This window comes from Marmota marmota, unplaced genomic scaffold, assembly GCF_001458135.2.
Source record: "Marmota marmota marmota unplaced genomic scaffold, marMar, whole genome shotgun sequence".
In the NCBI taxonomy this organism is placed as follows: domain Eukaryota; kingdom Metazoa; phylum Chordata; class Mammalia; order Rodentia; family Sciuridae; genus Marmota; species Marmota marmota.
Window position 1 is genome coordinate 194260 of NW_026005679.1, and position 26058 is coordinate 220317.

General features: G+C 39.8%; 1 long non-coding RNA gene across 1 annotated transcript; it reads right to left on the reverse strand.

Moving 5' to 3' along the window:
- Positions 1-13465: 13465 nt before the first annotated feature.
- LOC125614667 lies at positions 13466-20876 on the reverse strand. Its single transcript, XR_007345244.1, has 3 exons — positions 19771-20876; positions 17455-18796; positions 13466-14224 (listed from the first exon to the last, which is right to left on the reverse strand). It is a non-coding gene; the product is annotated as an uncharacterized LOC125614667 (long non-coding RNA).
- Between the last annotated feature and the right edge of the window lie 5182 nt (positions 20877-26058).

The window sequence follows — 26058 nt, forward strand, 5'->3', positions numbered from 1 at the left end:
TTTTCTCTACACTAGAAGAAGCTATAAATTTTCATAAAAAGTTCCATGTCAATGCTAATACTTTACAAAAACATTTTAAAGTAACTAAGGAACAAGCTAGACAAATAATAAAACAATGTCAAAATTGTGTGACCTTTTTACCACAAGTTAATCTTGGAGTCAAGCCTAGGGGACTGATACCTAACCATATTTGGCAGATGGACGTCACACACTTGCCAGAATTTGGAAAATTAAAGTATTTGCATGTTACAGTTGATACTTCTTCTGGATTTTTGATGGGCTCCCTTCATGCCAGAGAGAAAACTAAAGATATTATAGCTCATTGCTTACAATATTTTGCCACTGTGTGCATTCCAAAACAGTTAAAAACAGATAATGCCCCTGGTTATACTTCTACCTCTTTTAAACCATTTTGCTCATCATTTGGCATTACTCATATAACAGGAATCCCATACAATCCACAGGGACAAGGCATATTTGAAAGAGTTCATCAAACTATTAAAATGTACTTATTAAAGCAAAAATAGGGAATTGGGATGGGGTATATATCCCCCAAAGATAAATTTAAAATAACTCTTTTTACTCTTAACTTTTAAATTTGGATTCATCAAGGCTTAGTGCTGCGGAAAGCCATATTTGTCCAAAAAATGTACATAAGCTCAAGGTACTTTGGAAGGATATTCTAACAGGACAATAGAAAGGTCCTGACCCAGTGATTGTCTGGAGTCCGGGGTCTGTTTGTGTGTTTCCACAGGGAGAACAGCAGCCCATTTGCATTCTAGAGAGATTAACTAAAGCGATTTCTACAGACCAAAAAGAAGATGATTTGGCTCAAATCCATAACAGCTGATATCCAGAACTCCAGTTTGGCTATCCTTACATCTGCAACAGTGGTTCTCCTACACCTGGAGGCTAATGAAACCAGGATGCTTTTTTCAATATCTATTTTATTATTGCCCTTTCCCACATCATGAAGTTCTTTTTTGTTTTTTGAGCTCATACAGACCTAGGTTAGTGTTTTGCTGATCTGTTCTATTTTTTGACTATGGAGTTTTTATACATTGCAATGGAGATTTCACCTGTAAAAAGTTACAAGACCTTTAATATTATGTTATGTGTTGTATGTGTGCATGCTTGTGTTTTGTGTTGTATGTTTGTATGTGGGTATGTCCATATAACATATATGATGAGCACTCATGAAAAAATGGATCCAAATATTTTTTTTCTTATTCACGTGATTTAAATGGTTTAATTTAAATTGGGTAAAGAGCTGTTGAGGATTGTTTTAATATGTGAACAAAAAAGGAGGTTAACAGATCTGTTTGTTTACTTTCACCTTTCCTTTTCATTATATTTAATAATTCTGTTCAGGATAATGAAAATTGCTTTCTTTTAGTGCCTGCTGGAATGTTACATAATTTTTTCTTTAGCCATCATTGTCAGAATTCCTATCTTCATTTTAGTGCCGGTGAAGATAAAGATAAAACCAAACTACAGTTTCTGCAATAGTTATCACATCAAACTGTATAAACTGATGCATCAATAAATAATGTAACTCAACAAGTGATGCTCAGTCAAAAAGTCAATTTGCTTTGGGAGGAAATGGACATATTAATGGATTCCTCTGCTTTGAACTGCTTGCAGAACTTGCCTGAACTATGTATCACTTGCATGCATTGTGAACTATCTGTTGGTGCTGCGACTTGTGGTAGTGCCAGGGTATTTTTGCTGATGATGTCATCGGTGGTACAATTTTTCCAAAAGGAGCCGTCAATTGGCTTGGTGTCGAGGCATTTTGTATCCTCCTCCCTTCTGCTTGTGATGGTCATTCAGCTAAAATTTGGGGGCCAACAGAGGTGAGGCAAAGAACCTCACCCCCCACTGGTACAAAGGCCTATCCGCAGGTGTGGCTGTATGCTGGACCAGTAGTCAATGATGGATAAGATCCAATTGCAGTGGTACCAACCTAAGACAGGAGGCTAACGCCTTGAGGTCAGCTCATCCAATGACGGGTAAGGACCATATGTAGTATTGTACAACCTAAGGCAGGCATGGTCCCTAATCCACATGCTTGTTGTTTAAACAGAGAGGGGGAGATGTTGAGAACCACAGCTGAAGGGGCCCTAGCAAACTTCCAGCTGATTGGCTCCTCTGCGGTGATGCTCATTGGCTGTTTCCCCGCCCTTTCAGACCATGGAGCTGCTCATTGGGGGACTCTTTTGGCTCCACCCACATGACCTGGAAGACTGCCTCAAGAGCGGGAAAATAGAAAATGACCTAGGAGTTCCGGTAGAGTGCTCGCAGGAAGTGCCAGTGGTGGCTGTTGAGCTCTCGGGGAATTCCTGGAGAGCTCATGTGGTGCAGCGTGTGTGCTAAAAATAAAGTTCATTCCTGCTTGACAAGTGGCTCGTGAATTGTGCCCAGCCAGACTGTGGTACCTTGGTAAGGTTATGCCTAGTCATAACATAGTAAGCATCCCGAGCACCCTTAATATACTGAGAAAAAATTGGAGAAGTGTCAGGTTACATTTTCAGATACAGCATATTGGGTGACACAAGTAGTATAAAATTCAGGATCACAAGTGAGCCTTTGCTACATAAACAGAATATCTAGTTGTTCCTGGTGGAGGTCTAGTTCTTGCTGAATGACAAAGATAGCGGCTTGGGGCAGTTTATTTAAATCATTCTGAATGGCAAAGATTTCTGCCATTAGAGTAGACAAATTGTTTACAGTCTGAGCAGTCTGGATTCTTTGAGTGAGCAAAGCAACGGCAGTGGCTGTGGCAGTGATGACAGCTATCAGGGCAATAATCCCAGCGATGATGAAGCTAATTGCATGCCTTGTCAAATGCAGGATGTCATTCAGAAGATTCTTCATCTCCATGTCCCATGGACTCCTCCACTTTCTGGAAAGGTTCACTGTCCAGAAAGTGGAGGAGTTCAGGCTACTGGGGACACTTTGAGGATACATATATGTTTAGCTTTCGTAGCATTGGTTAGACAATTTTTGAGCCAGAAGCATGTATTGACTGTACAGGGGATCTCTGTATGAATGATATTTATGCCATCAATATCATTGATTACTAGCATGGCAAAGGGTGGCATAACACAAGCTTGTGCATAGTGGGTATGTGTATAATTTGGCACAAAGGCAAATCTATGGTCGGGGTCTGGACTCAATGTAGATTCATTCATTTAGCTGGCTGCTTCCCATTTGATGGGTCTAGCAGCTAGCAATATTGGCGTGATATCCATCATGCCATACTGATATCCTGCAAGCTGGTTGGTAGTGGCTTGTCCTGTATAGCAGTTACTGCAATAGCCCATATGGTTTTGGGGCACATCAGTTACATTCCAGGGAGCTGTGCCTGCCCAGGTCACATAGATGGTGCTCTTCCCTAGAGAAATTCCTCTTATTAAGGAGATAAATTATGGCAATGACACATTGATTCCATGAGATGCTATCATTATCTGAGGGGGGCTTTCCAAAATGTGTTGTTGGGCATGTTGGCAGCAAGGGTTTCTTGCATTTGCCATGGAAGAGTCTATGGCTATAGGTATCATTAACTATAACTCTAAGGTCAGTGAGAGATAGCCCACTGACATATCTTATTTGACTTTTTATAGTTAACATATGACTTATTATAGTTATATATATTAGTTTCATTGGCAAGATCAAAACAGAGAGGACTGCCTGGAATATAGGTTTCAATATCTACTATGGAGAAACAAATAGGCAGAGTAGGTATGAAAATGCTGGCATTCCAGAGTATGGCTACCTCTTGGATGGATAACTCAGGATCAATAATGTTGGAATTATTGGAAAAGAGCTAGGTAAAGCCCTGTCCTAATTAGCCACTGCTAAAGGTGATGGCCTAGTGATCAAAGCTCAATTAAACTCATGGGAGGCTTCACTGTTAGCAGTGAGCATTGCACAAACTAGGACCATTGTCATAGGCTCAGGGATGGGGGTGCCACCGGGCAAAGGAGCCAATATCATGGCTTGTTCAACAAGAACTTTAATATCACCCAGGTTACTTTTATTTGAGGTCCATTTGCATTGTTGAGTCCTTTGTTTGTGAGGTTTCTCCTCCAGAGTTAGTCCCTTCATCTTCTTGGTAGGTGGTTCTGGGGTGCCAAGTTGCACGCGACTAAAACACTCAGGGGTCACTCCAGGGGAACTAGGCTGCACAAAATAACCACACAAGAGACAGAAATACATTTTTCTTTGGGGGTGCTGTGATGCCTCTTCTGACTTTAAGGTCTGAAGAGAGAGAGAGAGAGAGAGAGAGAGAGAGAGAGAGAGAGAGCCCACATATGCTGACCCCTTTTATTGAGGAGAAGCTATTCAAATGAGGCAAGGGGTCATGTTTCAAGGGGCTGAGTCATTTTTCATGATGTCTGCTGTCAGCAGGTTGACTGACATTTAGAAAGGCCACACCCAAGGGCAGAGTAAGAGAAGGGAACACACAAATGGTGTTTCCATGGAACATTCTATCCTAAACAGGGCAAGGGGTAATATTATAAAAGAACAGGTGAGCATAGCTTTACTCCTGGGGATGTAGGAAGGCACGCCCATGAAGGAAGACACAGTTGCTATACCCTAAAAATAGGGGCAATCTTCTGGGTTACCTAGGCAACCAGATCACACAGTGTCTGATGATGCCACACCAATCAGAAGAGGAGACAAACATTGTCAGGTACTATGTCGGCCTCCCACACTGGGGTTCCAGGGCTTGACTCTCTGGCAAGCACCCAGATGGGGTGAGTCTCCTGTTAACATATGTAAACCCTCCACCCATGGTTAGGAGGGGCCCCAGATCATCCCACGCATTTGTTATGGGATTCTTTCATGAGACCATAGGTAGATGGGAGGGCCCCGAGAGGGGGTCCCAGTGCTTATGGGCTGCTATGTTCTTACAAAATTTTGGAATTGAAAGAATATTTAAAGCAAATATGATTCTTTTCAAGGCATCACGAGGGATCTTGGTATAATTTCCTCCCTCTGTTTTGTAGCATGGCCTTTAATTCCTTGTGTGTTATTTCTATGATGCCTTGAGTCTAAGGGTTGTAGGGGATCCCAGTTAAGTGCTTGAAATGTCTTGCTAGCATAGGCTGGCCCATTGTCAGTTTTAATAGGCAATGGAACATTTGTAATTCCAAAACATTTAAGTAGATGGGAGATGACCCTTTTTGTGCTTTCTCCTGTGGAGGCTGTGACCATTACACAACCTGAATAGATATCAATGATTATATGAATATATTTTAAATTTCCAAAAGGAGCAAAATGTGTGACACCCATTTACCATAAAGTATTGGATCTTAATTCTTGGGGATTTACTCCACCAGGTTGTAAAGGGCCAATAGGAAAAAGGGTGCTCATTTTTTGCAGTCTCTGACTAGCTGTTTGCAAGCCTCCTTAGTCCTGCTTTTATGCAACCGCCATGGCTGAAGCCAGCAGAGAGGCTTGAGCTGCTTGTATTCCTATATCCTATGTGGCCAAAATCCAGTCATCCAGTGTGCCATTGTCCTGGTGCCACTCCTGCTTTATGTTCCTTATTTAGTCTATTCCAGATCAATCCCTTGGCTGAGGCTGCCCTTGTTTCTTCATGAGATAACTTCCCTTCTACCACCTTGTTTACCCTGTCAATAAATTATGGCAAGTTCTCAGTGGCTTTCTACCTTAAGCTCTGTATAGAAACTGTGCCTCCCCTAGCTGGTACCTTCCTCCAGGCTCTCAGAGCACAGAGCCATACTTGATCAAAATAATTTGGTGGGCCTATAGCCTGTACCACAGGGGAACTGTAGATTCCCTCTCCCTGCAAGCATTCACCTGGGAGGTCAACATTTGTGGTGTGGTTACTGTCCCCCTGCTGTTCACATTCATCATAGAATAATGCCTTCCACTTCAAAAATGTTGCAGGCTCAAGAGCTGCTCTGGCTAGGTCTTTCCAGTCTTGAGGGCAATTAAGTTCAAGACTGAGTGACTCAAGCATTTGCTCTGCAAATGGCCTCCTCTGGGGCCCATCCTCTTTTACTGCCTTCTTTATCTTCTTCAGGGAATCCAATGCATGTGGATACCAAGTGGCAGGGTGCTCTGGTATGGGGCCGTGTTGACTGGGAAGGCTTGTATTCCCTTACTCTACTTCTCATCTCTTATCTTACATAGGTCTTCAAAAGGATCTCTGGCCTCCTGGAATGGGTTTCTGGGAGACCATGGCTTGGGTCTGTCTGGAGGCAAAATTTCTAAATGTTCATAGTCCTTTGCTGGCTTTGGCATTGCCTCATAAGGAGGCAGTTGCCATTGACTCAGTGAAGAATATAATCTTTGCCTATCAGTAGAAGGCACACCTGCACCATTTCTGGTCACTTCTTCCTGCACCATGAAGGCTATAGGTACCATTTCCCATTTGTCTCCCTCCTGCAGCTGTTGTGGTTGCTTGCTTTGAAGTAGATTCTCGCCTTCACTTTCCTAAGCCTGCTTCAGTTGCTTACTTTGAAGTAGATTGTTGCCCTCACCCTTTTCCCCCCGTCTGTCATTCACAACCTTATCTTTTCTCAGGGCCATAATTATATGACAAGAGTCTATTGCAGGCCCCCTAAACTTTGCTGAATAGCTGTTATAATAGAAAAAAAAATGTAGTGGATCAGAAACATCAGTAGCACTTATCCATGGGTTAGTGTTTATATCCCAGAACTTCTGGGCTTCTCTTTTATTCAGGGTTAAACCTCTAGTATCTAAGAGAGTGAGAATCGTTGGCGGAACTCAGTAGGTTTCCCTTTTGCCTTTCCTCACAACTCTCTGAGGGGCCATACCCTGTCTTATAGGCTTATCTCAGACCCCTGCTCAGGCGCCAGCTGCATGGGTTCTCTTTTGTGCAGCGAGGAGGTCCACGGAACAGGGAAGAGGAAAATGTGGCTTCAGAGTCACTGATTAAGACCTCTGGAGACCAAGCAAGAAGCAGGTCTGATTTTATTGCGCAGTTACTATATATATATATATATACACATACATACACTCGGGCAGTAGCTAGCAGGTTACAGGCAGCCACCAATGCAATTCTGCTAACTGCCCTTGCAGCAACCAATCAAGGAGTGGGCCATGGAGCAAGCACAGGGACTGCAACACATGGCCTCATGCCCAGGGCTGTGCTTCTGGGGTAAGCAGCCTGCTGCTCAGACGCCTAGCCTGAGGGTAGTGGCCTGCCACTCAGATGCCTTTAATGTATGCCATGTATGCAGTACTTCATGCACTTGTCCTCACACCTCTGGTGATGTTCCTGGAGGGGTTCACATTGAAACAAGCAGCCAATGGCAGGTCAGCCAAGGCTATCCCATCTTTCTGATTTCATGATTCCATGGGTTATTCCCATCCCTTCTCAGTGGAGTAGTGTAAGTATTCACAGAAGTGTGAATGAGGGGACCAAGTAAATGCCCTGCTTCCCAGCTCACCAGGATGCCCTCCAAATCTTGCCCTCCTCCTACTTCAGCCAGCAGTAGAGAGGGCAGCACTGCCTACCTGCTGGCTGGAGTGCATCAGTTAGAAGTCTTGAAAGCTGGACCTGAGACATTGCATGTGCAGGTAGGTATGATGTTAACAGACATGTTGGTAGCTGAGGAGGAGCTGACCCCAGAGGTCCACTAGCTTCTGCTAAAGATGGGGGCAGAGCAGGAAAGTCTGACACCAAGAAGGGAGTGCTTTGAAGGGAAGGGTAAATGGTCACCTTCTGTTGACCACAAGGGGACTCAGGACATAGTACATGTAGATCTCAACTATTGTTTTACAGTCTACTCCTACTTAAAAAAAATAAAGTTAGCTGTTCTGCAGCTTCAGGCAGTTTCTTTGTGCTGTAATCCTTAAGTCACTATTATGATAGGAAATAACCTCAGGGGTTATACCCTCCACAAGGCTTTTAGTGGTATAAAATGTGGTGGTGGAAAACAGTGACATTGATGATCCTGACCCTATGTAAGCCAATGCTAATGTGTGTGCTTGTATTTTAATATTTCAACAGACTAACTAAAAAAGTAAAAAAAAAAAATAAAACTTGACAACAGGAAAAAGATTTTATAATGAGGATATAAAGAGAGTAAACATTTTATATAATTACATATTGGTATGTTTGTTTTAAGTATAATTGCAAAAAAGTCAAAATATTAAAATAACTTTAACATTTATAAGAAAATAGTTACATTAAACTGAAGATATTACTGGAATTAAAACAAAACAATTTAGTGTAGCCAGCTAGATAAATGATGCAGGCCCATTGTTACAGTAACTCAGGAGGCTGAAAGGCAGGAAGATCACGGGCTTGAGAACAATCTTCACAACTTAAGACCCTGCCTCAACATAAAAGAAAAAAAAAAAAGAAAAAGGTGATGGTTGTGGCTCAATGGTAAAGTGCCTCTGAGTTCCATCCCCAGTAACAGAAAAGTACCCTCTGATGTATTCACAATCACAAAACTGCAATACCATACATTTCTTTGAACATATCCTTGCCTCCTTTTTTTTTGGTGGTGGTTGTTTGTTTTATGTGTGTACTGGGAATTAACCCAGTGGCAGTCTACCACTGAGTTACATCTTGAACTCTTAAAAACATTTTAGTTTTGAAATAAACTCTTGGTAATTTGTGGGCACTGCCCTGAACTTTGAGATCATCTGCCTCAGCCTTCCAAGATGCTAAAATAGGCATGTGCAGCACATCCAAATCAAATGTCAATGAGTTTGGTGGAACATGACTGTATGTCTTACAGCAACAAGAGTTTGCACAGTGTTTTTAGAATCACATGGAACAACTGCCAACACAGAACAATTCTCAGCCAAAGAACACACACTAACAAATTAATAAGAATAGAAATTATACAATGTGCTTGCACACCACAGTGAAAATAAATCAGACATAAATAACCAAAAGGTAATTTAAAAATTCCCAAATATTTGGAGATTAAATATCATACATATAAATGAATAATAGGAGAAATAGGAGACCACAAGAAAAATTTCAAAATATTTTAAACTAAAAATGCAAAGATTTACTTTTATTTCTTACTTTTTTGGTTCTAGGGATTGAACACAAGGGTGCTTAACCACTGAGCCACATCCCTGGCCCTTTTTAATATTTTATTTAGAGACAGGGTTTTGCTATCTTGCTTAGAGACCTGCTAAGTTACTAAGGCTTTGAACTCACAATCCTTCTGCCTCAGCCTGCAAAGTCGCTGGGATTACAGGTGTGCCTGACAGAACTTCTCACAGCAAAAGTAGGGCTTAGAGAAAAATTTGATAACATGGAATATACACATTAGAAAATTTAAAAAATCTAAAATTAATACTTCAAATTTTCAACCTTGAAAACTGTAAAAAAGACAACCAAATTACATCCTTCCCAAGGACAACAGAAGAAATAATAAGAGCAGAAATCAATGAAATTGCAAAGAGAAACTTTGCAAAGCAAATCAAGTAAACAGCTGGTTTTATAAAAAGATCATTAAGTCCATAATATATAGCAATACAATGAAAGGAGAAATGAGAGAGAATACAAATTACTATTACAGAAATAAAGAAGAAATCTCACTATGAATTCTGAGGATACTGAAATGACCAGAAAGTGAGAGCATGAGCAATTCAGTTCCCACATAATTAATTGCCTAGATGATCAGACCAGTTCTTCAAAAGACACTACATACTCACTCTCACACAAGAAGGACCACATAATCTATTTAGGCCTGTACCTATTAAAGGGGTTAAAAATTAATCAAAAAATCTCTAAACAGGAATGACCATGCCCAAATTGTTTTTGTTATGTTTTTTGTTTGTTTGGTTGTTTTTTTTTTTTTTTGTACTAGGGATTGAACTCAGGGGCACTGGATCTCTGAGCCACAACCCCGGATACCCAAAACAGAGGATCAGGGTTGAGATGTTGTACAGACATATTTTCTGTGCCATGACTCTGCATGTAGCATGGACTGGAATGAATCACAAAGGCCTGTGAACATATTCCAAGGATGATTGAGATTCAGTGTCATAGACACAGACCTGACAGTAAATACTAAAGAGCTAATAAGCACTGTGTTTGAATTAAGGGGGTGTAAAATGTGTAACACCAGCCCCAAAGTCAGGATGCCTGACATCCACAAATCATGTGAAACAGAGCAAGTCACATTTCTTTATATCCAGTTTTTCATTTTTTAATACAGTATACCAATCTTGGGAAACCCTTCCTGAACTTCCAGAAAGAATTATCAGGACAGCTGCAACATCAGCCTATCTCTAGGTGCCACAATTGAAGACAGTAAGGTTAGGAGAGCATAGGCACTGGAAATAATTTGGGAGGGTTGACAAAACAAACTGTGAATAAACACCACTATATTCAGGCCTATCAGATGAGACACAGTAGTCCTTCACCCCAGACCACATCTTCAAGCCCCTTCAATATGTAACAATTCCTTGGACACTGCCTATCTTCTTAGCCCAACTCACTTCTTTCCTTTAAACCTGGCCCAAACCTTCCAACATCACCAGAAATTGATGTTTAATAGCTTTTGGATAAGGCATTTATTACTCAACTATTTTCCACTACAGGGGAGGAGGATCAATAATGCCTTGGATCATGCAGATCTAAGATCTTCTAATTTCTAGAACTTTTCTGCCTCTGTTCTGAGGTTCTAGTGAAAGGGATCAGGCAATAGAGGTATTCTTCAAGGTGGAATTTCTAAATATAGTGTACACTTCTTTAAACTTTTTACTATAAAGAAAATGAGATTGGTGAAGGCATCCCCCTCCTGCTGTCTGACAAGGACACATTGAGGATGAAAGTGCTGGCAAGGCCTCACTTGTGGGAAACCAAAACCATGGGACAATTTTTTTATGTAATTGGGACTTTTTATTTTTATGCTCATAATGATAACAGGAAGCATGATTATACATATTGCTAAACCAAATCAAAATCAGATGGCCAGAACATAACGGGTAGTTCATGCCTTAGGGGCTGTTCTATTATCTCTCAGGACACTGAGGTCAAAACAGAAAAAAAAAATCTATTAATGAACAAAATCATTCTGGGAAAAGCTACAGGAACTCTAGGCATCTCAATTGATTATATCAACTAAGAATCCACACCCACATCTCAAGCCTCTCAGAAAGCTTAAACAGATAGTTATTATGACTATTGCACAAATCCCACCATATGTAGCCTATTTGATTAAGGGAAGGTTATGGTATCCATCCAGGGGAGAAAAGGATAATAAAAATACATTTCCCTCTCCAATAGACCATCCTTTACCTTACACAGAAATTTATGATAAGTATATTTAATATTGGCAGCAGGTGGACTGACGTATACAGCCTGCCTTTCAGTTAAAGATTACAAAGATTTAAAACCCTTAAATCTTGTACCTTGGCTAAAAAACAAACAAACTCTCTGAGAAAGCAGCTCAATCAGTTTTATGAGAATAAATGCAGACATTAATTAAAATAGGTTTTATAAGATACATTTTTAGAATATTGTTAAAAACATTTTTAGATTCTTAAGTCTTGAAGCTGTATGTTTTTTTTAAGATGACTTAAGAATAGTTTATAGATTTAGGTTATAATAAGCATAAGACTTAAGGGGACTTTTAGATGGGGATCTTAGATTAGAAATAAAGTCCAGGTGTGCTCTAAACTTAAAGGTTAATGATAGGTTAGGAGACACAGAATCCGGTTTCGTAGTCTGGAACCTATTAAACAAAGAAATGTTACATTCTGGGAAAATCTGGAAATTGTAAATTAATGACTCATTTTATTAATGATTCTGTACCCATAATGATAAGAAAAAGCTTAATACAGAAGAACCCAGAGAAAGCAGGATTAGCTCTCTCTCTCTCTCTGGAGATTTCTTAAATGGAACGACTCCTTGTCTCATTCCTTGTGCCGATGCCACTCATCCTTCAGGAATCCCTGGATCCACTAAGCCAGGACCTCATAATGAAATTATCAATATAGAGACCAATCTGCTTTATGGAACTCACTGTCCCTGAAAAGTTGTCTTTTATAAACTTCTGTGAACTCAAAATAACTATGTCATCCAGTCCACAGGATGTGAGCAGAAATTCTGCTTGCTTAAGAGAAATAAAGAACTCTCAAAGAACAATCATGATATAATAAGACTTTCTACAGGCTGACATTATGTTGGGTGAACTGCATGTCATATAGGCTATTGATAGAATTCTTCCATGGCAGAGCTGAAGCATAAACTCACACACATCTCCCATGTATGCATTGCCTTATACACCTGCCCCTTCTCCAGGGTCTCCTTGAACTCAACCACCAACTCATGAAGCTTATTGAATGACTCTTTTTTTTAGCCTAGAAGAACCTAGGCTGCTTCTGGCAGCCCACCATATTGTGACAAAGAATATATTAAAGTAAATCCAAGTGGCCCTTCCCCAATCCCAGCAGATGGAGTCCAGCACCAATGCTGCCCTCCCATAGGCAGCCTAATTTCAGGTCTGACACCTTTAAGTCAGGTTCCACATACCTGATAGCCATCAATATTTCTGCCCCATCAAGTAGTGAGACAACTGTCCTGCTTCCCAGAGCCCCCTAAATCCTTCAGGCCACCCTTTCAAACTGGCAGCAATTGTCAAAGAAAAAGAATGCAAACCCTAGGCCTGCAGAAAAGAGACAGAATGACCACAGGGCCCAGAGTCTCAAGGGCAAACATACTGGATTGGGCAGATAAGCACTACAGAGGGAACTGGAAGAGCTTCTGCCATGGTGTTCTGCTAGTGACACCACAGAAGTCAGATTACAGGTTCTGCAGTTCTGTGCAAGAAACAAAGGATGAACAATTTTGTATATTTTCTATGTTGTAAGCAACACTGCCTAGAGACCAAGCTTTGTTGCATCACCTAGTCTCTACACACCTGAGCATTACATCTAATTAGGCTTCTTTTTTAAAAAAAATTTCTGCATTGACAGCATAAAGGAAATAATTTATGAATGTAGATATTTGAGTGTGAATAGAGCATTTTACAGTAACAATTGCTAATAGCTTTACTTGTTAGTTCTGGTCATTATATTAGAGTTTAAACCACCTCTAATTATCAGATATGCTTACTAAAGCACTGAAAATTTACAGTGACTCTATTATCTTTAAGATAATTAAAGAATAAGAAAATATTTCAACTCACTTGTAGCCCTTGGAAAAGATGCTTGATGTCATCTACCTAAAATAATTTGCACACATCACTGGATCATATGCCACAGTTGAAAAATTATTCTTTGTGTCCACATTGGGATAAAATATCTGGGTCAAAGGGTTGGGCACATTTCAAAATCTTTATTCATGCATGTACACTGGTGCATGAATGTAACCTCAGCAATTTGGTAGTCTGAGGAAAGAAGATTGCAAGTTTGAAGCCAATCTTGGCAACATAGACCCATCTCAAAATGAAAAATAAAAAGGCTGGGGGGAACAGATCAGTTTAGAGCACTCCTGGGTTCAATTTCTAATACCATACATTCAAACATACCAAAATGATACAAATTTAAAAGTCCCATTTTTCTCTTAATTAATTATCAAAAATTACACATTTTTGACTCTATTTCTATGTGACCATCAGTCCATCTATCCATCTATCTATCCATCCATCCATCCAAAGGATTCTTTACTAGTTTTCTTTTTCCTGAGAGCTCTACCTGAACTTCATCTTCCACTCCCGGCATTCTTATACCTAGGCAAAGAGTTCAACATAATGTATTCACTGAACTCCTGCTTTCTATCACTGCTCCTCTACAAATAGGAGATACATATGAGATGAACATTGAAGTGTGCTTGAGCAGTGGTGGGAACAGGGCACTGAGTTTTGGTGTATCATCTATTCCTGGTTCTCTCTCTGCCTGAGGTGTGATCTGCCTTTTTTAGTATCTTCCATCTTCTCTAATCATGTAAACACTTCCTCAGTATAATTATTTGGAAATCAAGGCATCTCTGCCTTGAACTTACCTCTATCTCATAGTACCTCTATCTCAGGACAGAGAAAATACTGTACTCAAAATGCACAGGTCTCAGGGTGTTGTACTGCAGGAATAAAGAAACCATATTGGCACAACAGTCTAGGCATCCTCATGTCTTTTCTATGAAAAAGTTGTTCTCATGATGATCATCACTGGGATCAAAGTACACAGCCCTCTACCAGAAGAAAGTGTTAACTGAGATGGAGATGCTCATTCCATGATGAGGACCCTGAGAAAAGGAAGTTGAGAGATCGTAGTTACTATTGGGTCGCCTTAGGCAACCTATTTTTTTTTTTCCTCTGGATCTTAGTTATACTTTTTGTGCAGTGACTGATCATGATTTTCAGAACCTTTTCAGTGACAGGAGACCCCAAATTTAATTTGTACTGAAGGTGAATGAATAAATAATCTAATCCCTGTGGTGAAGATAAAAGTGGTTATGACAAGCAAGTAGAATTTAAGATTTCATAAGGTTTAGGAATTAAGTATTATCTTCTACTTTTCATTAGTATTGAAAGTGCATAGTTGGGTACCTGTGATATCTGGGGATTACTCTTTTTTATTTATGTAATTAATTAATAGGGTTTTAGAAATACATGCATTTAACACTAATGTCACCTTTCTTCACAGTCCTCTCAAGACCAACTCCCTGCTTTAAACCTAAATATTGATGTGGTTTACATGCTTCAAACATTTTCCCTTCCATTTATATTCATCTCTGCATATAAATATAGAATGTATAGTGCACGAGGAGAGTCACATTTTGTGTAGATTTGTGTTTGTCAGTAAAAAATATATAAAATATTAGATTTGAAACTTGAAGTAAATTAGTGTGGACATGATTAACTCATAATCAGTATTAATCATGCTTTAACTAATTAGATAAACTGCTTCATCAAGATATAATTTGCTCACCCTGAAACTCAATGATTAAAGCTCTATAGTACAATAGTTTTAATATACTCACAGATTTGTGCAACCATCACCTATCTATTTAAAAATAATTTTATCATTTCAAAATAAACTGCCTTTAGTTTTCTTCTCCCTATCAACAACCATCCCAATATTAAGAAATTATTATGTGTGTGTGTGTGTGTGTGTGTGTGTGTGTATTTAGTGGGTTATGGGGTCAAGGTGTTCTCAACAGCATCATGCCCAGGTATGCCAATCTCCATGGCAGTAGTGGGGTCTGGGTCCTACTTCTCCTATTCATGGACACATAGTTCTAGCAACAGGAACTCAGGGTCATGAGAAAAATGATATCATCTTGTCAGGGCTGGGAAATTAGTTCTCCCACAGGCAGCTGGCAGGAGAGGGTGCCCAGTGCCTTTGGAGGCCCCAGTGTGGACTCTTCCCATCACAATGAGTTAGCAAATCAAGATATAAAGCAAGCCTAAATTTTAATATCACTTAATTTCACTGTTATTACTGAATTATAGTAAATCTCCTTCATTTAACATTTCTTCATTTGCCATAAGTTTTTGAACTATTTCCAGAAAATTACTCTTCTGTTTATTTTTTGTTTGTTTATTTATTTATTCTGTTCTTCTGGGGATTGAGGCCATGGCCTTCAGCATGCTATGCAAACCCTTTGACACTGAGCTGTGCTCCAAGCCTCTTCAGGGACTATAAAGGGTTGTTTTTTTTCCAAAATATTTTCCATAAATTTTACCAGTGTGAGGGTTTGTGAAACTACTTAAGATGTAAAATCAGAAGTCTCTCAAGAAAATGTACAATTGTAATGCCTGCATTCTCAGTGAAATTAAAATTGTTATTTTTAATTAGTAGTATTGACACATTAGAAAGAATTAAATTCTAGCATCATTGTCCTTTTAACAAGGAACACTATTATTCATGTACATTAGAGGCTTTGAAGATGCTAACATTAATTGTGCAATTATCATTTTTAAAAAATTTTAAAATTATGTAAGAGTCACACACATGTCAATTAAATATATAAAATTATGCAAGTATTTAAAAATTAGCACCAACAAAAATTAGAGAAAGTATTAGAAATTAAAAAAGATTGATATGAGAGTGGGAAGAAAACACCATGATTCTCTATAAAGGTAATTTAGTAGATAACAATAAAAATATAAACATTAAATAAAATAGCTAATGCACTGTTGATAGATTTATGTTTTCTGGAAATCTGTCTTTCCTTTATGTCACACAGTCCTGAGTACAGTTTAGAGAAAAATTAATATAAAATTTGCAAAAATTTTAGCAAAACAAAACTCATGTTGACAGGTCTGTATTGCTATGAGTTTTGTTTTGGCTTCTTGTTTTTGATGGTTTATCTTTAAAAAAATAAAAATATTAGATATCATTCAAAATCTTATGGAAGTGCATTCTTTTTGTTTCATGATGATAATTTAAAAACTATAAAATCCCTCTTTTTTTCCTATCATAATTTTTAATGTTTTCTGGTTTTCAAGTATGGATTCCTGACCTGACTGATTATTGATTTTGCCTGTATACTACACTCAGACAATTCCATTCTTGATTTTGTGTGTGTATTCATGCATTTGTGTGCACATACATGTGGTTGCACACATTAGACAGAGATAGCAACAAAAATAATACTTTGAGGAACTTCCTCATTTCAAGAACTAAGTTCTTCTCAAAGATGACTGCCTAGATAACTCACACCAAAACTCTTTCTCCTTTTATGGACATAGTTGTGTCTCTCCAAAATTAATCTCTTGAAGTCCTTACCAGCAACATGTAGAAATTTGGAGATGATGTCTTTAGGAATGTAAATGAAGTCACATGAGATCATAAGGATGGACCCATGATCCAAATTCCTTGGTTCTTATAAGAAATAGAGACACCAGGGATGCACATGGACAGAAGAAATATCATGTAGGAATGGAACAAGATGTCTGGGAGCTAGGAAGAGAGGCCTTGGAGCAAACTAAAACTGGTAACACTTTGACCTCAGACTCCCACCTTCTAAATATGTAAGAATAAATTTCTGTGGTTTATATCACCCTGTCTGTTTTATTACAGTAATTCTATCCAACTTCCATGTTGCATACATACATTTCCTACAGCTACCTAAATGGCTCACACCAAGAATTATCAGAAAAAAATAGAAACTAAAAACTGGCTTCAGGTGATAAAAGTACTAAAAGAGAAAAAAAAAGAAAAATATTTGAGGCCATTAAAAACTCAGATACACAAATAAGGAAATTAAATATATATATATATATATCTTTAAAGGTCCATAAATTTCCCTGAAGGTACAGCACTTGCTTAGTACATGTGAAAGCCTGGGTTCAAGGCCTATTACAACAAAGTAAATAATTCTGTTAAAAAATACCTTTAAACTTATGTAAGAAAGTGACAAAAGAGAACTAATTTAACTTTATGGCAGCACAGAATAAATTTAAAAATAAAAAATATGTGTGTGTGTGTTAAAATGCACTAAGCTTTATAGCTATAGTAAAAATATACCTCTAATAATAATAATACAATGTGTCCCACTGTTGATCCAGCTGTTCCAGGTTTCAGCAAATGAGTAGAATATGGTCTCGGAGGAAGGATTGCTTCAGTCCATGAAGCAGCATACTGGGATGAGAGAAGAGGGCAAGGCAGGAATCTGGTGAATGCCTTGGGTATGTGGTTGTGGTCCCTGGTAAGTCACAGACATTGCATGCATACAGGACTATAGCTGCTGGTCAGGCATTGGTGGAGAAACCTGGGATGTACTTCTAGGTTGACTTATAGATGCCACTGTGTCTTGCAACTGCAGGACAAGGTAAGGTGTCCTGCACTACCTGTTGGAAACCCCATGCCACAAGCCAGCAACACCCTCAGGGCCAGGGTAACAGGTCAGTTAAATGCCAGGGACAATTGTTTTCCTGATTCAGAAAGGTTACAGGGTCTCAAGGATCAGGATATTTGGGAATAAATGTGGAGTCTGGAAGTACACAAGGGGCACTTGGTTTCCATCTCCACCACTGACTATCATGGTGACTTGAATGAATTACCTCACTCCTATATTACTTAATGCCTAATGGTTATAAATTTATTTCTCTCTGAAAATTGTCTTGTATTTTTACGCATCTTTATTTTTAATTACTACATACTACTGGTTTCTGTCAGTATTTATTTTATTGAAATTTATATATAGATAATCACATATTTACGTGTGTGTATATATGTGTGTGTATGTGTGAATGTGTGTGTGTATACATGTTTTTAATCTGTGTGATTTTTTCACCAAAGGTCATATTTAGAGATACTTCTCTATTAACATATTTAGATCATCTTTTTGTACTCAAGTTTGAGAGTGTGTTCCAATAATGTGTCCAGGCCACAGTTCTGAAACATCCTAGTTGGTGATAGTTATGATCCCTCTGAGCTGAAGCCAGATGCATTGAGCTTCACATGCCTTTGTAGATATGTTTTTAGGTGATGTTTCCACATGGAAGTTTTGGTTGGTCAGGTCTCACTATATGATATCCTAATATTTTCTTATTAAGTGCTTCAAATTCTCCATTTTTAGCATTGCTGTGACAAAGATGCATCTTCTCTTTGCAGTTTCTGTAGTGTGCTTTTTATCACCATGCCTGTGGATGCATTACACCTGTTTTCAAGTTCCTCCTGTGATGAACAAATAACATGCTGTTGTTTCTGGGTTTCCTAAATTTATTCCTCCATCAGTTCTCCAAAATTTTCCAAGAACTTCCTAGAAGCTCCAGAAGCATTCACTTGAGGATATTCTTCCCACTGAAGAAGAGCACTAGATGTTGATGTAATGCTGATTTTCTGAATAAGTGTCACCACTCAAGACCTAAGAGAAGAAGAAAGGATGAATCCTATGGTTTAGTGGAGGCATTTTGACTTTGCATTCAGGCAGAGTGGATTCTAATCCAGCACAAGTGTTTAATACTCATGGAACTTTGAAACATTCCTTTACATTAAATAGTTACATAAGCCTCATTTATAAGATAATGCAGAATGATAACAAGTGTCACAATGTAGGTAATTCTTCACTCTCACCTTTGCTGACAATCTTGATGGTGTGGTTTTACTCCTACACCTGTCAACATGCAGAATCTCTTTCCCAAACCTTGAATCTGCACTTTTCTTACTTGCCATGGTCCATATAAAGCTGTGATTATGACAGTGTGTTAGCTGGGTCCCTAGGAACAAAATTCCCTGAAAGATTTTGCTTTTACTTTCATAACCCTGTCATAGGAACAAGCCACATGAGCTTTTTGGAGGATGAGATATCATGGAAAGAGAATCCAACTGCTCATTTGACAGCCAGGTCACTCTCTGAATCAGCTACCTTAGCAGCCATGAGTTAATCACATGCAGAATTAGGACCTCAGCTGAGCCAGTCTGAATTTATCACCAGCTTAATCATGAGCAAATAAATTTGAGTATTTTTATGCAATGATCAATAATAAATCATTCATTTTAGGCAGGATGCCAAGATTCAATCACTTTTGGCTTGGAAGTTATAGCGCAAACAAGAGGTACCTGACAGGTGCTGATTTTTTTCTCTCCTAAGAAAATTTAAATGCAGACCTCTTATTAGATGGTGATGAATTACACAGAAATACATGCAGACATATAAGCATATGATTGGTACTATAGCTTTCACAGTAACCCTCACCACAGGAGGAAACAGACATCACAGCTGGGCCATTATGTCCAAGTCCAAATTACAAAATAAGATTTATTTTAATCTGTTTAAAATATAATTTAAACTGTTGAGAGAATTAAGTGCATGTGGTCCCTGCCTCCATGGAAACCCACCTTCATTCGGGGATGGCTCTGTGCCCAGCATGGGTGAGAAACACTAGTTGACTTCTGGACACCTCCTGGTTGGAGTTCCTGCTCACTCTCTAGGCAGCATCTCTCCCGGTCTTTTGACCTGGGTAGAACTAGTAGAGAAGAAGTGCCCCCGCATCTCCTGTCAGCACGAAAAGGAGGGCTTTAGGTCTGCCTTCTCCTGAAAGTCAGGGTAGTCACAGTCTTCAAGCTGGAGTATCTGCTGTGACCTGAGTTGTGTTGGAGGCTTAGAGAGCAAAGTGAGTTTTCAAGATATACCTCCAAAAATATACATACTTCATTAGGGAGTTTATATTGGTAGCATAATAATATTTTGGATGTTTGGGTTAAGTTATTGCAATTGATTTCATGGTTCTTTTTAATATTTAATGTGAATGTTTGAAAATTTTAAATTATACTTGTGACACATTTTATCAGTATGGAAAGTTGCTGCCTTAAGGGGTTGTTTCCCTGTTCAAAGCTCAAAATCCATCCTGATAAGACCAGAAAGCAGAAAATTTAAATTAATTTTAAATGGTCATTGTGTCATTTATATTCATGAATAATGTATACACATGTAATAAAGAAATTTACATAACCAAGGTTTATATGATACAAGGTTAATGCAAATATCCTCCTGGATGGACCAGATCTCACTAGTCAGAGGAAGCCATGCCTTAACTTTCAAAAGCCTGAAGCTTTGTGTTCATTTTTTAGAATCTCAGAAAATAAAAATAAATATAAAAATAAAAAGACACTGGGGTATGACTGACAATCCAGAGCCTCCAGAGGAAGCTGCATAAGGATTCCAAGTTGGTGGCCAGCCTGGGAAAACTAGAAAAAATCTGTCTCATAATTTTAAAAAAATGAAAAGAACTGGGGCTGTTTATCAGGGACAGACTTCCCAGGATTCAATCCCAAGTATTGAAAAAAGAAAAAAAAAGAAACAATAAACAAAAAGAAAAATCAGGGATCAAGAACCACTGTCACTCAGTCCTCATTCACTCTTTGGTTGTATATACTCTACTGTCCTTAATACTTTGGCTCATTAGGCTGAGATTCAGGGGGGCCTGGCTGAAACCCTGTTAAGTAAGAGTCACATGGGTGAGATCTGTCCATTTCAGCACATACCTAGTGAGGAGGGGGTGTGCTTTGCCGTCTGCTGTGACTTTTGTCTCTGGAGCCTGCTGTTCTTCTGACTCATGTCTAGACTCGCTTACACTCAGGTCTTTTGGGTTGCTCTGCCACGTAAGTGCTAGAAAATTCACAGAAAGAATGTTAGCACCCTGACAAATAGGAAATGCTGAGTGTTGGTGGGCATTTTGAGACTTAGGAGGCTATTTGGAACTGGAAGGACCCACAAAGGTGGAAACTGGAGATGATGGACAGGGACTGCACACTTCATCTTCAGAGTTCGCCAACCTGAGCCCTCCTCTGGGCAGCTCAGCTCCCAGGCCACTCTGCCTGATAACTGGATGTGGGTCTGCATTTGGGACTCTGCACACCCTGTCCAATTACTGCATGATTGTTTCAGTCCCCACCTGAAGCCCTGTCTGGGATCAACATGCCCATAGAGGTGCTGAGGCATCTCTACAGGTTGTGTGGTGAAAATTGGGCTGTTCATCCAGAGAGGATCTCAGCTTTGTGTGTGGGGTTTCTGCATGAGAATAGCTGTTGTCTTTAGGTACCCCAATTCCTCCTTCCTTCTGAGCTTTCTCTATGTATAAGAAGCAGTGTTCAGGTCCAGAATAATTCAGTCCTGTAGTCTAGCTCTACATTGTCTATGAATAAATTCCTCAATTTCCAGCTTCCTGTCCATATTGTCAATGCAAAATTCCCCTCTCCACAATGTCCACTCTTTGTTTCCCATACTGCATTTCAAATAGATGCAGTATTTTTCAATGTTTTCTTCCAAGTACTGGGTGGCACTTTTTAAATATTTCATTTTCTGTTTTGAGCATTTTGCATGAGAGGAAACCAGAGATTACTTGACCATTTGGGGAAAAAAGGTGTGTGCCTTCTGGTTTTCTTCTATAGGCACAGAAAACTCACTACAATGACTTTGAGATTCCCCTGCAGACTTCACTACGTGACATAACCTCAGTTCATTCTCCCATCTTTTCCTGGCCCTGGATTTCAGAACGGCCTGACACAGGTGTCCAAAGTTTATGTCTCAAGCCTCTTGGAGTGTCTAGTGAGTGCCATTCCTGGGTCTTGTCCTCCTAGAGAGCAGTTGGAAGTGTGGGGCGGGAGCCTCTCAGGGGAGTAGCTGGAGGCCCTGCCAAGATTTTCCTTTCATCCAAAAGGCATTTCCACTGTTTGTTTGGTTTTAATAAGCTACTGTGAATAGCAAAAATGATGTCAGGTGTGTAGCCATTTGTTTGACACACCGATTCCAATCTCTTTAGCTGTATACCCAGAATTATTACTACTGGATCAAGCAGTAGTTTTGTTTTGACTTTTATGAAGAACCTTTATACTAATTTTTAAAAAGCAAGCCTCAACTCCAAATGTTTCTCAATAGTGGATGCGGGTGCCTAGTGGTGGGGCTTTCTGCCTTGTGTTGTGGGGACATGAAGAAACCCCAGACCCAATTCATCTCATTCCCACTTTGGAACATGGTGCCCAGATGACTAGAGAGAAAGAGGGATGTGGAGACCTCCTCTCTTCAGGCTGATGTCCTGTGTGGTAATTGTGGGATCATAAATACCTTTTTGAATTTAGGTCACTTCTTATGTTTTTTCAGTTTTTTTTTATTAGAGGATGAGAGGTGAGTAGAAGACAATGAAAAAGTTCTTGTTGTGAATCTCATGCTACCCTCTGGTTGTTATGGTTACTGCCTAGTTGTACCAGTGCCATTGGTCACTAGGCCAGTGACTCCCTCCAGCTCTGGGTCTCAGTGCTCTATTATTGGCACTTCATCTGGTTACTGAGCTCATGTAAAGTGTCTGAAGAAGGTAGTTTCTGAGGTTGTAGGTCATGGTGGCTGCTGAAGCTTCTGCTCCTCATTTGAAGTGAAGGCATGCTCAGGAGACCCTCAACACTCCAGTCCTGAGTAACGTCAAGGAAGGGTGTGAAGGCTTTACACCAGAACCACAAGCTCATAGGAAAAAGCTAAGGTTGATGTGAAATCTGCTGGACAGGTTACTGCAAAAATAGTGAAGAGATCACAGGAAAACAAAGTGAGAAAGAAGAAGACAAAGAGACAAGAAGAAATATTACCAGTTAGATGAAGCAGCCTGCACATAGTAATTGACAAAGAAACTGAATTTCTACAGGAAACTGTCTCATTGTGCTTGGAGAGCGAGCCGGGCCCACCTCTAGGAGTTTAGACTCAGAGGAAGGAATGGGTGTCCTGCAGTAGAGGCTGAGCCTCCCTTAGATGAAGTGATGAATGGACCCCAGACCCCACTCACCTCAATCCCACTCTCATACTAGGTGCCCTACTGACTTGAAAAGAAGAGAGTTGTGAGAACCTCCTGGCCCAAGGCAGTGTGATATCCTGTGTGATTATTGAAATCCAGCGATCCTAAAGACCTGTGTCACTTTTTTTTTTCACATTTGCGCTCAGAGGATTGGAGGTCAGTAAAAGAAAGAAAGGTCCTCTTGAGAAATCCACTGTACTTTCTGGTGGTTATAATCACTCCCAGTTGTACCAGTGCCATTGGTCACTGAGCCACTGCTTCCTTCCAGGTTTGGGGTTCTTTGGTTCACTGTTGGTTAAGGGAGGAGATGGGGGACCTTCAAGTATGGTGTCCTGGGCCAGGGTGTCCTGGGACCATGTCAGCAGTTTGGACTTACTAGAGGGTGTGGGCAGAGTTCTCTCATTTCTTGAGTGTGAGCCTAGCTCCTGTAGTTGATACACTGCTCCTGTAGTTGATACACTTTCACAGGCGGTGTCCTGAAAAGTGAATGCCTTTTGCTTTCAGAGAAAGGAAAGGGAACAAAGAAGAGGCCTATCTAGAGGCATTTCTGGGGTAGAGGACCAACCTGTGCATCACACTTGCCATAGAGAAACCTGATGTCATTATGGCAACCATGAAGACTATGGTGCCATTCTTAAGAGGAATTGTTGTGGTGAGGGCAGCAGGGCCCTGCCTCCAGGAGTTTGGACTCAGCAGGGTGTGAGTGTCCCACTGTGGGGGCTGAGGCTCCCTTGGTGTTGGAAGAGAAAAGGATACTAGACCCATGTCATACAATTTCTACTTTGTGACAAGAGGGGGGTGGGGAGAGAGGGAGAGGGAGAGAGAGAGAGAGAGAGAGAGAGAGAGAGAGCGAATGCATGCGCTAGGTCTGGTGTGTTCAGCATCAAGTTCTGTGGCAAATGGGGGTGGAAAAGAAAGTGCTTAGTCATTAAATACATCAGTCTTCTAAGGAAACATTCTGAAATTTATAAACAGTAAATTCAGGGGATTTTCAGGAATTATAATTAAAGAGGCTATGATATAAAATCATACATCAGAGATCATCACACTTTTTAAGTATAATTTTTGTTTCAATATTTCAATATGTTTAGATGTCTTCTGGGATTTAGTGCATGGGCTCTCTCTCATCCAGTGAAGAGGACTACGGAATAGGATAGAGGAGAGTATGGCTGCAGAGTCACTAATCAAGACTCTAGAGACCAAGCAGGAAGCAGGTCTGACTTTATTGTGCAGTTACCATGTATATATATTCAGGAAGTAGCTAAGCAGATTATAGGCAGCCACCAATACAATTTCTGGCCAACTGTCCTTGCAATGACCAGTCGAGGAGTGGGCCATAGAGCAAGTGCAGGTACTGCAACATGCGGCCTCATGCCCAGGGTGATGTAAGCTGTTTGTTGCTCACATGCCTAGCATGAGGGAGTGGTTTGCCACTCAGACACCCTTAATGTATGCCATATATTCAGTAGTCCATGCACTTGTTCCCACAATTTAGTATGAAATGTATTTCTTTCTTATTGGCTGAATTCCAGATGTATCTGAAAGCCTCATTTTCCTCTTATCTTAGCTGTGATATGTCTTCAAGTTGCCTTTTGTCTATTACCTTATCCACACCTTCCTAAGAAGGTGAAGTGTTGGTCTTAATTAGTCTCCAATATTCCTATGTGTGTTTGTGTTAGACATTCTCTTGGGTGTCTTGTAATGCTGTTGTCAACTGTTCCATTGCCCTGTGGATGGCATAAAGATCTCCGTATGATGGCACTCATATATATTATTCAGATAAAATTGTTGGGAATGACATTACTGGGAATAAAGTTGACAGTGAGTTGATGCATACAATAGATTCCTGTTGCAGTGTAGCAGGGAATTAAGGTATGGACACCAAGATCTGAAAGCAACGTTTTATTAGTGGTTCCATGGGCCAAAGAGATGGTTCCCAAAGGACCATACTTATACATAAGCATGTTTGGGGTACATCAAGGAAACAGAGTTGGTGCAATTCTATCGCAGAGTGTAGTCTACTTTTCTTTCTGGCACGAACTTGTTAACAGCCTCGGGACTCTTTGCTCAAGAAGCTTAGGGTCTTTTACTGCACTAAGCCTAAAGAAGGAATGTCGCCATAGCTTTGTCTTTTGCCTCTGCTACTGTGGTTTTCTTTTGCAACTACCTGTTAACCACCGCATGCCTCTATGGGTAAATGTCAGTAATCAGAGCTGCTGTGTTAGCATACAAAACCAAAGCCTGTCATCTCTTAATCTGCTGAAGTTCCTATTTCTTAGATGCTTTGTTTTATTCTATTTTTTTCTGACTACATTAGAATAATGGAGCTAAAGTATCTGAATACTGAGAATGAGTAAGAGAAAAAAAGATGGTGGATTTGTGGGAAGTGGTGGTTCACACAGTTTCATGACTTGGGACACAATCAGAAAAAAATTACTTCTTTGGGAGGTGAGTGAAGGGTGGGGGGAAAACAGTCCACTAATACTCAATATAGGAGAGAAAGTCCTGAACCTTGGAAAGTTGAAGTACACCAGACAAGGCTAAGGAGCTGTTTAGAAGCTGAACTCCTGGTGGGAATTTGGAGTGGGATGGGAGGGAAATGTATGTGTGTGTGTGTATGTGTGTGTGTGTGTGTGTGTGTGTATGGCCCACTCCTTGTGTGTGTTTGTATATGTATATATTCTTTTTTTGTAACCATTTTAGAGGGTACAATTATATACACACACACACACACACATATACACACAAACACACACACAGAAGACCTAAAAATAGCTGTAAGTTCTGGGATATTTGGCATGGAAAACCCCAGGACTGGAGGTGCAGATTGTCTTGGGTAGATCCAGAG